Source organism: Penaeus chinensis, chromosome 2 (genome assembly GCF_019202785.1).
Source record: "Penaeus chinensis breed Huanghai No. 1 chromosome 2, ASM1920278v2, whole genome shotgun sequence".
Classification (NCBI taxonomy): domain Eukaryota; kingdom Metazoa; phylum Arthropoda; class Malacostraca; order Decapoda; family Penaeidae; genus Penaeus; species Penaeus chinensis.
Window position 1 is genome coordinate 28352155 of NC_061820.1, and position 15000 is coordinate 28367154.

Genomic DNA, 15000 nt, shown 5'->3' on the forward strand with positions numbered 1-15000 from the left:
GCTTGGAGTTCAGCTTTCTCAGAGCTTGGTAGGCAGGACGAAGGTCATTTACAAGGAAATGGCTTTCGACCTCCTCTGCAAGACTACTGATAAACTGTTCCTTATCCCTTCTCAACAGCGACCTAGTCCTGCGCACCAGAGAGCGGTGCAAAGTGCGATCCCCTGACAGTCGAGCCGCACGACAAGCATCTGTGGCTTCCAGCGTCTCCTGCGAGATGGAATTCTGTCTTGTTCTTGGGCGTTCACCAATGGATTCCTGAGCTGCATCAAGCGTTTCAGGCTTGAAGGTATCCCACATAAGAACAGGGTCTGTCTGGCCCTCGAGTGCTGTGAGACGACCAGAGATAGCCTCGGCAAACCCCCGGGTACACTCGTCCTCCCTCAATCTGTCCAAATTAAACACCCTAGGGTGTTCATTTGGGCGACGGGGGGTTCTAAAGTAGACCCGGAGAGTAGCCACCACTATTCTATGGTCAGTTCCACAGAACACAGCGCTTCGATATACCCTGCAGTTCTGGAGGATCCTCCATCGAGTGCTAACGAGGATGTGGTCGATCTCCTTGGCCACTCTTCCTGTATCGCTGTACCAAGTCCAGCGATGCGGGACAGAACGCTGATACCAGGAGCCAGAAATCCTCAATTTCTGGGACCTAGCAAAGTCACGGAAAAGGAGGCTATTCTCACTGCCAGCATCAGCTCCTGAGCCATGAGGACCGACAGACATCTCATAGCCAGCTCGATCACAGCCGGATACCGCATTGAAGTCGCCCAGCACAATACGAATAACTTGCCGAGGACATCTGTCTGCCACAGATGCAAGTTTGGCGTAAAACATCTCTTTCGCCTCAAGTTTATATACATCCGTAGGAGCTTATACAGCAACAAGAGACATGAAGCCAAATGAAAGCTTCAGTCTCAATACCATGATACGCTCATCGACTGGAGTGACCTCAACTACCAAGGGTTGAAGTCTGCTGGAGATGGCTATGGCTACTCCCTGGAGATGGTGGCCATCGCTGCGGCCCGACCAGTAGTAGGTGTAGCCACCCTCACTAATCGTGCCACTGCCAGGTCTTCTCACCTCCGAGAGAGCAGCCACCTCAACTCTCAGCTGTTTCAATTCCCTCGATAGTAGTGGTAACCGATCGTCCTGTCGCAGGGAACGGATGTTCCAAGCCCCCACCCTGACAGTCCGCCTGAGGTCTAACCTCGGGCAGTCACTCCGGGTGGGCGCCACCTCTGCCACCCCTACCGACGCCGCCCCATATAGAGGAGGTTGGCTGGCTGCAGGCCCCATAATCCACCTGCAGGGCTCCCTAGGGCTTTCCCCCACAAGCATCACGCCAGGCTGGCGGCCGCTGGGACCCAGCTGGGACTGGGGGTAACCCCCCCTCCCCACCCGAGTCCCAGCGGTCGCCAACCCAGAGGGACCCACAGCCCGCCGTACTTGCTGGGTAGGAGGGACTTTAGCCCTCCCCCCAGCGTTGCCAGTGGTTATCTCGGGGGGGCCGACTGGCAAGGCCTGCCTCCCCACAGCCGCCCATTAACCCCAGGGGGCGCGGGGGACAGGAGTTAGTACGAAGCCAGGGCGTATCCACACGCCGGTGGGCCATAGCTCCGTACCTTTAGGGCCTCCTGCTGCTCCAAGAGCCTCCACAGTTCAGCCTAGGACCGCAAGGTACCTAGTTTCCATGGGTGGCCACGAGGAGGCACTGTAGAAGTCTTGATGATGGAGAGGTTATGAGCTGGCAGGGGAGTCTTATGCATAGCTGCTCCCTTTTTCGCACCAGGTTAGCCAGCGGTGGCAGCTGAAAGCGGGAAGGCATGCAAGGAGGCACTTAACGCTAACTAGGCTACCACACCATCGCTTCACATCATCCCGAGCATGAAGCACCCAATTATCAGGACTAATTATCATAATAACAAATCAGACAATAATTAGGACATCAGTGACAAAGCAAATCAAAATAACGATGCTGATAATAACAATAAGGGTGATAATGGCAACATTAACAACAATAACAATAATTGAACCGATATAGAAATGGTAGCAGTAATAGCAGCAGCAGTAGTAATATTATTATCAATAGTTATGATAATAATATTGATAATGGTAATATTGATAGTAATAATAACAAAGAATGATCATACAGCAATTTGAATATAAAACTAATTTGTCTGCATACGTAATCACTAGAATTTCAATGTATATGGTTAAAAACATAATAGTAAAAATCACAAAAAATTGTATCGATAAACTGAATTTAAAGGAAATGTTAAATAATACATAAACATATTCTGACGATTATAAGTATCTTTAAAGTTAGCGAAAGTGGGCGGGCCACGATGACCGCCAACCAGAATACACAAATTTCTCTTTTTAGACTCATGCAACGGCCTGATGGTCTAGGGGTATGATTCTCGCTTAGGGTGCGAGAGGTCCCGGGTTCAAATCCCGGTCAGGCCCTCCTTTAGCAGAGCCATGAAGAAAATAAGTAACGAAAATACCTTGTATCTGCAAATGTTAACGCTTGCTAAAGAGAAATTTAATTAATTAAATTCACGAGCATCTTATCTCTCTGTCTGTAATATTCCGTTGCCAGTCGTCTACCATCGCAAAAGAAACCCTCACATCGGCTTTTCACATTTAAAATACCATGGCAAGGCAAATCAAAGGAAATCATGAGTCATGGTTCGCCACCTCAGTTTAGCATTAATAACGGGAGTGTCGGCTTCAGACGAGTTGATTCAGTTTCTTTCGGACTGAGGCAAAAATGGAGCTAAACCTATTTTGCCTTAGTTACCGCAAGACAACCGTAGCGTGAGCACCAAATAATTGGAACAGCCGTTGTGTGAGCACCATGCAAGAAGGGTTCCTGATAAATTTGGTGCGAGAGCGCCCTGTAATATGTAATTCCTGAGACCGTAGCCACCGAGATCGTGATGCCATAGCTTCTTTGTAGAAAGAGGTTGCTAGCAGCAGCAGTTAATAACAGGTAATTGTTTTTCTCTCATTGTAATAAGTACAAGCCAATAACCATGAAACTACATTCCTAGATCATTCGAAAGCTCCACATGGAGAAACAAAATGTTCCTTCAACATACCACAAACACTCATAGCTTTTACTGTAGCCATCGTGCTTCTTGTTGCTGTCAGTTTGGATGATGGGAATAGCATCATGGACATCACCACTTGCATTAGAATTTAGATTGTTTACATGAATGAAATTATGTACATAAATGTTTTTCACCAGTGCTTCATGTATTTCAGCGCTGGTTTCCATTGATGTCTGAAGTACACCAATTATATTAGCAAACATTCCAAAGGCACACTCTGCTGTTCTTCTAGCCTAGCTGATCTGATAATTATATACCCTTTTGGGGTAGTCAAAATCCTTTCTAAGAAAAGACTTTTAAAATTTGTCTTTTGAGGAAAAGCTTCATCCACAAGAGAAATGGAACTTTGGTTCCATTTTTGGTATTTTAAGTGGCTGTGGAATACTTAAATTTCCGGAAATAATGATATGCCGTTATTTGATACAGATAAAACTATCACTACGACCATATGTTCCCACATCAATGAGGGTGAAACCACAGTCGGCATCAGCGATGGCTAAAACAGTGCAATGGTATCCTTTACAATTGATCCTTCTCCTGCAGGACATTTCAGCCGAAAGTGTTTGCCATCAATGCTCCTAATACAGCAAGGAATATTACATATTACGGAACACGTTTTGACTAGTTTTTCCCACAGGTATTCCTTCGGCACTGGCAAATGTGTCAATGAAGACATTACAAACTCTCGCTGACAACTGGGCAATTATACAAGAGGCATGTATTTCAACATTTATTCAACCTGCAATAGTGTAAATGATAATCATATAGCAATATAAATTAGTCACATACGGTACAAATAATTAAGAAAAAATTAATGTTAATAAAATCACAACTCTAAGATTTTTTTTTTTTTTTTTTTTTTTATATAATATACATCCATTTATATAAGGAACAGTAATCTGAATCTAATCAGTGAGCAAGTGATATTAACCATTCATAAAACATTTCACAACAAATCATTTCATTGTTAAACAAAGAATATCTGTAACTCATATAATCACACATCCCAACTCCCATTGTAGACAAGTTCACAACGGGCCCCTTAAAGAAAATCTTCACACTGCAATATTATTACCAGATACCTCCATTATTCTTTCACGATGACTCATACCATTTATCATCTTAATATCAACTAAATCATTATAATACAAACATAGATGGATGCTAGTAAGAGTTACATACCTCTAAAACATCTCATTTGAGAAAGAACCACATATTATGCCCTAATTTGGAAAAATCCGTAACCAATTACCCGTGACTTCTGCTAAAACACATGGCTTATAAAACAAAATTACTACAAAACAGAAATCCACTTTTTTATAGCTTAAAAATAAAGTTAATTATTTCCATTAATTAGTAGTCATATTTCAAATTTACATATTGTTTACGACGTGCAATATGTATGTGTTTGCGCGCGCGCGTGCGCGTGCATATATATATATATATATATATATATATATATATGTAAGTATGTGTTTGTATAGATATATGTATATATACCCTAGACCATCAGGACGTTCTGTAGAGAGAACTGGAAATAGAAAGTTAGCCTGTAAGATACACACACACACTGTAAGCTCCAAAGTCATACAGAAAAGGTCAGTTTTCCTTGTGATTTACTTTTTTGGCAACTCGGATGATTTTCTGCAATTAGGACATCAATTATCGCTACTGGTAGACTGACAGCCAGAAAAGTTGACATAAATAAAATACAGACTATTTCTACATATACCTGTATACATATAGGCACATAAACATGGGATATTTTACAATTCCTTCCTCGTATCTGACCGACCAATGTATTAATATATGTATCAGTCAACAAATAAGGAAAAATATCCCTAGAGGAAATAAGAGAAACGGAGACCATGAAATCAAAATCTGCAAGTGATGCTTTTTTCTTTTCTTTTCAGTGTCCAGGCCTTGGGCCAAAATATCAACATCTCTAGATTACCAACAGTATCATAACAAAGATCTGCGAACCTATGCCTACATTCAGTCGAACATACACCTATATATGTTACACGCATATATATATGTGTGTGTGTGTGTTTGTGAGTGTGTGTGTGTGAAAGAGAGAGAGAGAGAGAGCGTGTGTAAATTTGTATGTGCGTGTATACTGGAGAAAAAAATCTTACCAAGAATGAGTTCTTGCCTACAGCACAACAATTCATCTGAAATCCAAGTAAGCAGTCTATATACGGTATGGTCATTTAAAGATATAAGAGACCTCACTAACGAGGGCCTGACCGGGATTTGAACCCGGGACCTCTCGCACCCAAAGCGAGAATCATACCCCTAGACCATCAGGCCGTTATGGATGTTGCGAAAATCAGTCTGACACAATGAGCAACACACACACACACACACACACACACACACACACACACACACACACACACACACACACACACATATACATACAAATAAACACATGTATATATGCATATACATATATAATGTATAGATGCATATATATATGTATACTCAGATACTATATATATATATATGTATATATACACACACATACGTGCGATCAGACATGGACGCATACCGACAAGTATATATATATATATGTGTATATATATGTATGCATATGTATATGTGTGTATGTGTATAAATATAAAAAAAAAAAAAAAAAAAAAAAAAATCTTGCCAATGGAAAAGGAAAAATGTACAAGCTTATTCTGGCAATACACTCCTCACCAGAGGCAGCAGAAATGGGCGGGGTAACGAATGTCGCTCACCCGCAAGTGAAAGTACTGGAAAATAAGAAAGTTTTTACTTCCACACCGTAAGAAGCGGCCTGATGGTCTAGGGGTATGATTTTCGCTTAGGGTGCGAGAGGTCCCGGGTTCAAATCCCGGTCAGGCCCACCTTTTTCAGCCTTGAAGAATGAGGGAATTTAAGAGCAGAATGACAAGCCCCTCTGTCAGCTTAATAAGGTCCCAACCCCTCTCTTAAGATAAGCCAAAAACTGGTAAAACATTATGGCAATTGAGGGACATCTGTAACAATTATTGGTGTCATTGTTTTTATTATTCCGCGATTTTCTTAACCACACAATGCATGCTGCATACTAAAATGTAAAACGGTGTTTGGAAACGCCGAAATAAAGATTTCTTTGAAATATCTGGCATTAGTTGTTTGGAATCTGAAATAACATCAACGTTGGGGGATAAAAATAATGATTTAGAATAATGAAACTCTGGAGTTAATAACAGTAATAATGATAATCAGCAATATCATAAAAATAAATTCCTGTAGCTAGCGCAATTCCCGATAGACTTTGGACACATGTGGCAAGAGTATCAGACAAAGATTATATATCATATTTTATCATTAGCCACAAGTAGGGATAATAATAAATGTGGCGGATATAAAAATAATATTGAAAACATAAGTTATAAGAGGACTAATTATCATAATAAGAATTACGACAATAATGCTAACCAAGGCAATAAATCAGATAATAATTAGAACATCAGTTACAAACCAAATCAAAATAATAATGATGCTAATAATAACAATATTCAAATTCAAACACTTTATTCCATTAATTACAATGGGTATTACATTTATAGATATGTTGTTAACATTATGTAATAGGATGTTATATACATATATATTGTATAGTGCTTGTTTAACAAGATTAGATAGAACATTAATATCCCAGATAACTGAAATTTCGTACTTGGCTAGATGTTCAAACGCCTGATGTCATTGACATTTCAGTAGATGTTCTTTCACTTTTGTTTTAAATGTTTTTTGGTTGGAGATATTTCTAATATTTTCTGGTAGTTGGTTCCAGATCACCAGTCCTCGGATTTGCAAATTTCTTGCCCCGGTTTCTGTATTCGATCTTTTGATATATAAGGAGTTATTTTGCCTTGTAAGGACACCTGTTATGTTACCTGTTGTTTGTATAGGTAATAGCCAATTTGGGTAATTTCCTTGTATTATTTTATGGATCAGAATACACGTGTCATATTTGTGTTTCAATTGTACTTTTAGCCATTTTAGTTGGTTTATATGTGGTGTGATGTGGTCATATTTATTTAAATTTCTCAGTGCTACTCTTGCCGCGAAGTTCTGTAGTTTCTTGTCCTTTGTATTAGTGTTGTGTTTGTGGAGCCCCAGATGTTAAGACAGTAGTTAAGGATACTAAGTGCTAGTGTTTGTACAACAGCAATTCTTGTTTCTGTGGGTATTTTATTTTTTATATGATTCAAGTATATCAGTGTGCCCATTACTTTTCTGTAGATGTGATCAATGTGTGTCTCGAATGTCATGTATCTGTCTACGTGTGCCCCTAGGTTGTTTACTGTTGTGTTGGGTTTGATGAAGCAACCTTGGAAATCAATAACTGTATCTGTGGGTATTCTTGCTATGTTCTGACGGCTGCCAATGAAAATACATTGTGTTTTTTGTGGATTTAGTTTCAGACCATTCATATCGAAGTAATTTTTTGCTTCTGTTAGGGTCTGTTTAGTCTTTTCTATCAATTCATTTAGATTGTCTACAGAGGCATCGTGAAGAAATTGAGAGTCGTCGGCGTACTGAACAAGAAGACATTTACGAATATAGTAAATAAGATTGAACACCGAACGGAACTGATTGCATTGATGATACTTTTTTCATGGATTTTAACTGATTGAGTTATCGCGGACAGGTAACTACCAGTGCCAATAAGGATGATAATGACAACATTAACAACAATAACAATAAATTAACCGATATAGAAATGGTAGTAGTAATAGCAGCAGCAGTAATATTATTAGTAATAGTTATAATGATAATAATATTGATAATGATAATATTGATAGTAATAACAATGAATGATAATACAGCAATTTAAATATAAAACTAATTTGACTGCATACGTAATCCATAGAATTTCAGTGTATATGGCTAAAAACATAGAAGTAAAAATCACACTAAATTTTATCGATTAACTGAATTTAAAGTAAATGTTAAATGATATATAAACATATTCTGACGATTATACGTATCTTTAAAGTTAGCGAAAGTGACCGCCAACCAGAATGCACAAATTTCTCCTTTTAGACTCATATGCAACGGTCTGATGGTCTAGGGGTATGATTCTCGCTTAGGGTGCGAGAAGTCCCGGGTTCAAATCCCGGTAAGGCCCTCCTTTACCAGTGCCATAAAGAAAATAAGTAACGAAAATACTTCGCAAATGTTAACGCTTGCGAAAGAGAAAATAAATTAATTAAATTCACGAGCATCTTATCTCTCTGTCTGTAATATTCCGTTGTCAGTCGTCTACCATCGCAAAAGAAACCCTTACATCGGTTTTTCACATTTCAAATACCATGGCATGGCAAATCAAAGGAAATCATGAGTCATGGTTCGCCACCTCAGTTTAGCATTAATATCGGGAGTGTTGGCTTCAGGCGAGTCGAATCAGTTTCTTTCGGACTGAGGCAAAAATGGAGCTAAACCTATTTTACCTTAGTTACCGCAAGACAGCCGTGGCGTGAGCACCAAATAATTGGAGCAGCCGTGGCGTGAGCACCATGCAAGAAGGGTTCCTGATAAATTTGGTGCGAGAGCGCCCTGTAATATGTGATTCCTGAGACCGCAGCCACCGAGATCGTGATGCCATAGCTTTTTTGTAGAAAGAAGTTGCTACCAGCTGCAGTTAATAACAGGTAATTGTTTTTCTCTCATTGTAATAAGTACAAGCCAATAGCCATGAAACTACATTCCTAGATCATTCGAGAGCTCCACAGGGGGAAAGAAAATGTTTCTTCAACATACCACAAACACTCATAGCTTTTACTGTAGCCCTCGTGCTTCTTGTTGCTTTCAGTCCTAAGAGTGAATAATGGGAATAGCATCCTGGACATCATCACTTCCATTAGAATTTAGATTGTTTACATGAATGAAATTATGTACACAAATGTTTTTCACCAGTGCTTCATGTATTTCAGCGCTGGTTTCCATTGATGTCTGCAGTACACCAATTATATTAGCAAACATTCCAAAGGCACACTCTGCTGTTCTTCTAGCCTAGCTGATCCGATAATTATATACCCTTTTGGGGTAGTCAAAATCCTTTCTAAGAAAAGATGTTTAAAACTTGTCTTTTGAGGAAAAGCTTCATCCACAAGAAAAATGGAACTTTGGTTCCATTCTTTGGTATTTTACGTGGCTGTGGAATACTTAAATTTCCGGAAATAATGATATGCCGTTATTTGATACAGATAAAACTATCACTACGACCATATGCCCCCACATCAATGAGGGTGAAACAACAGTCGGCATCAGCGATGGCTAAAACAGTGGAATGGTATCCTTTACAATTGATCCTTCTCCTGCAGGACATTTCAGCCGAAAGTGTTTGCCATCAATGCTCCTAATACAGCAAGGAATATTACATATTACGGAACACGTTTTGACTATTTTTTCCCACAGGTATTCCTTCGGCACTGGCAAATATATCAATGAAGACATTACAAACTCTCGCTGACAACTGGGCAATTATACAAGAGGCACGTATTTCAACATTCATTCAGCCTGCAATAATGTAAATGATAAACATACAGCAATATAATTTAGTCACATACGGTACAAATAAATTAAGATAAAAATAGTGTAAATATTATCACAACTCTAAGATTTTTTTTTTTTTTTTTATAATATACATCCATTTATATAAGAAACAATGATCTTGAATCTTATCAGTGAGTAAGTGATATTAATCATTCATAAAACATTTCACAACAAATCATTGTTAAACAAAGAATATCTGTAACACACATAATCACGCATCCCAAGTCCCATTGTAGACAAGTTCACAACGAGCCCCCTAAACAAAGTCTTCAAACTGCAATATTTCTACCAGATACCTCCATCATTCTTTCACGATGACTCATACCAATTATCATCTTTATATCAACTAAATCATTATAATACAAACATAGAAGGATGCTAGTAAGAGTTGCATACCTCCAAAGCATCTCATTTGAGAAAGAACCACATATGCCATAATTTGGAAAAATCCGTAACCAATTACCCGTGACTTCTGCTAAAATACATGGCTTATAAAACAAAATTACTACAAAGCAGAAATCCACTTATTTATATTTTAAAAATAAAGTTAATTATTTCCATTAATTAGAAGTCATATTTCAAATTTACATATTATTTACGACGTGCAATATGTGTGTGTGTGTTTGTGTGTGTATGTATATGTGTGTGTGAACGCGTGCGCGTACATATATAAGTATGTATGTATGTGTGTATAGATATATGTATATATACCCTAGACCATCAGGACATTCTGTGAAGAGAACTGGAAAGAGAAAGTTAGTCTGTAAAATACACACACACTGTATGCTCCAAAGTCATACAGAAAAGATCAGTTTTGCTTGTGATTTCCTTTTTTGGCAACTCGGATGATTTTCTGCAATTAGGACATCAATTATCGCTACTGGTACACCGACAACCAGAAAAGTAGCCATAAATAAAGTACAGACTATTTATACATATACCTGTATACATATACACATACACCCGGGGTATCTTACAATTCCTTCCTCGTATCTTGCCGACCAATGTATTCACATATGTATCAGTCAACAAATAAGGAAAAAATATCCCTAGAGGAAATAAGATAAACGGAGACCATGAAAGCTAAAATCTGCAAGTGATGTTATTTTCTTTTCTTTTCAGTGTCTAGGTCTTGGGCCAAAATATCAACATCCCTAGATTGCCAACAGTATCATACCAAAGATCTGCGAACATAAGCCTACATTCAGTCAAACATACACCTATATCTGTTACACGCATATGTGTGTGTGTGTGTGTGTGTGTGTGTGTGTGTGTGTGTGTGTGTGTGTGTGTGTTAAAGAGAGAGAGAGAGCGTGTGTAAATTTGTATCTGAGTGTATACTGGAGATAAAAAACTCTTACCAAGAATGAGTTCTTGCCTACAGCACAACAGCTCATCTGAAATCAAAATCAGCAGTCAATATACGGTATGGTCATTCAAGGATATAAATCACCTCACTAACGAGGGCCTGACCGGGATTTGAACCCGGGACCTCTCGCACCCAAAGCGAGAATCATACCCCTAGACCATCAGGCCGTTATAAATGTTGCGAAAAGCAGTCTGACACTATGAGCAATACACACACACACACACACACATACATACACACACACACACACACACATGTATATATGTATATATATATATAATGTACAGATGCATATGTATATGTATGCTCAGATACTATATATATGTATATATATACACACATATGTGCACATATATGTATATATATACACATATTTGTTGGTACGCGTCCATGTGTGATCACACGGACGCGTACCAACATATATATATATATAAATATATATATATATATGTATGTATGTATATGTATATATGTATATGTGTGTATGTATGTGTATATATATATATATATTTTTTTTTTTTTTCTTGCCAATGGAAAAGGAAAAATATACAAGCTTATTCTGGCGATACACTCCTCACCACAGGCAGCGGAAATGGGCGGGGTCACGACGGTCGCTCACCCGTAAGTGAAAGAACTGCAAAATAAATAATGTATGTATGTGTGTGTATATATATAATTTTTTTCTTTTTCTTTCTTTTTTCTTTTTGCTAATGGAAAAGAAAAGTGTACAAGCTTATTCTGGCGATACACTCCTCACCAGACGCAGCAGAAACGGGCGGGGTAACGACGGTCGCTCACTCGCAAGTGAAAATACTGCAAAATAAGTAAGTTTCTACTTTCACACTGTTAGAAGCGGCCTGGTGGTCTAGGGGTATGATTTTCGCTTAGGGTGCGAGAGGTCCCGGGTTCAAATCCCGGTCAGGCCCACCTTTTTCAGTCTTGAAGAATGAGGGAATTTAAGAACATAATGACAAGCCCCTCTGTCAGCTTAATAAGGTCCCAACCCCTCTCTTAAGATAAGCCAAAAACTGGTAAAACACTATGGCAATTGAGGGACATCTGTAATAATTACTGGTGTCATTGTTTTTATTATTCCGCGATTTTCTTAACCACACAATGCATGCTGCATACTAAAATGTAAAACGCTGTTTGAAAAAAGCCGAAATAAAGATTTCTATGAAATATCTGACATTAGTTGTTTGGAATCTGAAATAACATCAAACTTGGGGGATAAAAATAATGATTTAGAATAATGAAACTCTGGAGTTAATAACAGTAATAACGATAATCAGCAATATTATAAAAATAAATTCCTGTAGCTAGCGCAATTCCCGATAGACTTGGGACACATGTGGCAAGAGTATCAGACAAAGATTATATATCATATTTTATCATTAGCCACAAGTAGGGATAATAATAAATGTGGCGGATATAAAAGTAATATTGAAAACATAAGTTATAAGAGGACTAATTATCATAATAAGAATTACGACAATAATGCTAACCAAGGCAATAAATCAGACAATAATTAGAACATCAGTGACACACCAAATCAAAATAATGATGCTGATAATAACAATAAGGGTGATAATGACAACATTAACAACAATAACAATAAATTAACCGATATAGAAATGGTAGTAGTAATAGCAGCAGCAGTAGTAATATTATTATCAATAGTTATGACAATAATATTGATAATGGTAATATTGATAGTAATAATAACAAAGAATGATAATACAGCAATATGAATATAAAACTAATTTCTCTGCATACGTAATCCTTAGTATGTGGTTAAAAACATAGAAGTAAAAATCACTCAAATTTTTATCGATAAACTGAATTTACAGTACATGTTAAATAATACATAAACATATTCTGACGATTATACGTATCTTTAAAGTTAGCGAAAGTGGGCGGGCCACGATGACCGCCAACCAGAATGCACAAATTTCTCCATCTAGACTCATATGCAACGGTCTGATGGTCTAGGGGTATGATTTTCGCTTAGGGTGCGAGAGGTCCCGGGTTCAAATCCCGGGAAGGCCCTCCTTTACCTTACTTATGAAGAAAGTAAGTAACGAAAATACCTTGTATCTGCAAATGTTAACGCTTGCAAAAGAGAAATCAAATTAATTAAATTCACAAGCATCTTATCTCTCTGTCTGTAATACTGCGTTGTCAGTCGTCTACCATCGCAAAAGAAACCCTTACACCGGCTTTTCACATTTAAAATACCATGGCAAGGCAAATCAAAGGAAATCATGAGTCATGGTTCGCCACCTCAGTTTAGCATTAATATCGGGAGTGTTGGCTTCAGGCGAGTTGATTCAGTTTCTTTCGGACTGAGGCAAAAATGGAGCTAAACCTATTTTGCCTTAGTTACCGCAAGACAGCCGTGGCGTGAGCACCAACTAATTGGAGCAGCCGTGGTGTTATCATTATGCAAGAAGGGTTCCTGATAAATTTAGTGCGAGAGCGCTCTGTAATATGTGGTTCCTGAGACCGCAGCCACCGAGATCGTGATGCCATAGCTTCTTTGTAGATAGAGGTTGCTAGCAGCTGCAGTTAATAACAGGTAATATTTTGTTCTCTTACTGTAATAAGTACAAGCCAATAACCATGAAACTACATTCCTAGATCATTCGAGAGCTCCACATGGAGAAACAAAATGTTCCTTCAACATACCACAAACACTCATAGCTTTTACTGTAGCCCTCGTGCTTCTTGTTGCTGTCAGTTTGAATGATAGGAATAGCATCATGGACATCATCACTTGCATTAGAATTAAGATTGTTTACATGAATTAAATTATGTACTTAAATGCTTTTCGCCAGTGCTTCATGTATTTCAGCGCCGGTTTCCATTGATGTCTGAAGAACACCAATTATATTAGCAAACATTCCAAAGGCACACTCTGCTGTTCTTCTAGCCTAGCTGATCCGATAATTATATACCCTTTTGGGGTAGTCAAAATCCTTTGTCTTTTGAGGAAAAGCTTCATTCACAAGAAAAATGGAACTTTGGTTCCATTCTTTGGTATTTTAAGTGGCTGTGGAATACTTAAATTTCCGGAAATAATGATATGCCGTTATTTGATACAGATAAAACTATCACTACGACCATATGCCCCCACATCAATGAGGGTGAAACAACAGTCGGCATCAGCGATGGCTAAAACAGTGGAATGGTATCCTTTACAATTGATCCTTCTCCTGCAGGACATTTCAGCCGAAAGTGTTTGCCATCAATGCTCCTAATACAGCAAGGAATATTACATATTACGGAACACGTTTTGACTATTTTTTCCCACAGCTATTCATTCGGCACTGGCAAATGTATAAATGAAGACATTACAAACCCTCGCTGACAACTGGGCAATTATACAAGAGGCATGTATTTCAACATTTATTAAACCTGCAATAGTGTAAATGATAAGCATACAGCAATATAATTTAGTCACATACGGTACAAATAAATTAAGATAAAAATGTTGATAAAATCACAACTCTAAGTTGTTGTTTTTTATATAATATACATCCATTTATATAAGGAACAGTGATCTGAATCTTATCAGTGAGGAAGTGATATTAATTATTCATAAAACATTTCACAACAAATCATTTCATTGTTAAACAAAAAATATCTGTAACTCACATAACCACACATCCCAGTTCCCCATGTAGACCAACAAGTTCACAACGAGCCGCCTAAACAAAATCTTCAAACGGCAATATTTTTACCAGATACCTCCATCATTCTTTCACGATGACTCATACCATTTATCATTTTAATATCAACTAAATAATTATAATGCAAACATAGAAGGGTGCCAGTAAGAGTTACATACCTCTAAAGCATCTCACTTGAGAAAGAACCACATATTATGCCATAATTTGAAAAAATCCGTAACCAATTACCCGTGACTTCTGCTA

General features: G+C 38.2%; 5 non-coding genes across 5 annotated transcripts; 3 read left to right on the top strand and 2 right to left on the bottom strand.

Moving 5' to 3' along the window:
- The first annotated feature begins 2395 nt into the window (after positions 1–2395).
- Positions 2396–2467, top strand: Trnap-agg. Its single transcript has one exon. It is a non-coding gene; the product is annotated as a tRNA-Pro (tRNA).
- Positions 2468–5358: 2891 nt separating this feature from the next.
- On the bottom strand, positions 5359–5430 carry Trnap-ugg. The gene has a single exon. It is a non-coding gene; the product is annotated as a tRNA-Pro (tRNA).
- A 490-nt stretch (positions 5431–5920) lies between these two features.
- Trnap-agg lies at positions 5921–5992 on the top strand. Its single transcript has one exon. It is a non-coding gene; the product is annotated as a tRNA-Pro (tRNA).
- Positions 5993–11160: 5168 nt separating this feature from the next.
- Trnap-ugg lies at positions 11161–11232 on the bottom strand. Its single transcript has one exon. It is a non-coding gene; the product is annotated as a tRNA-Pro (tRNA).
- A 687-nt stretch (positions 11233–11919) lies between these two features.
- Trnap-agg lies at positions 11920–11991 on the top strand. Its single transcript has one exon. It is a non-coding gene; the product is annotated as a tRNA-Pro (tRNA).
- The last annotated feature ends 3009 nt before the right edge of the window (positions 11992–15000 follow it).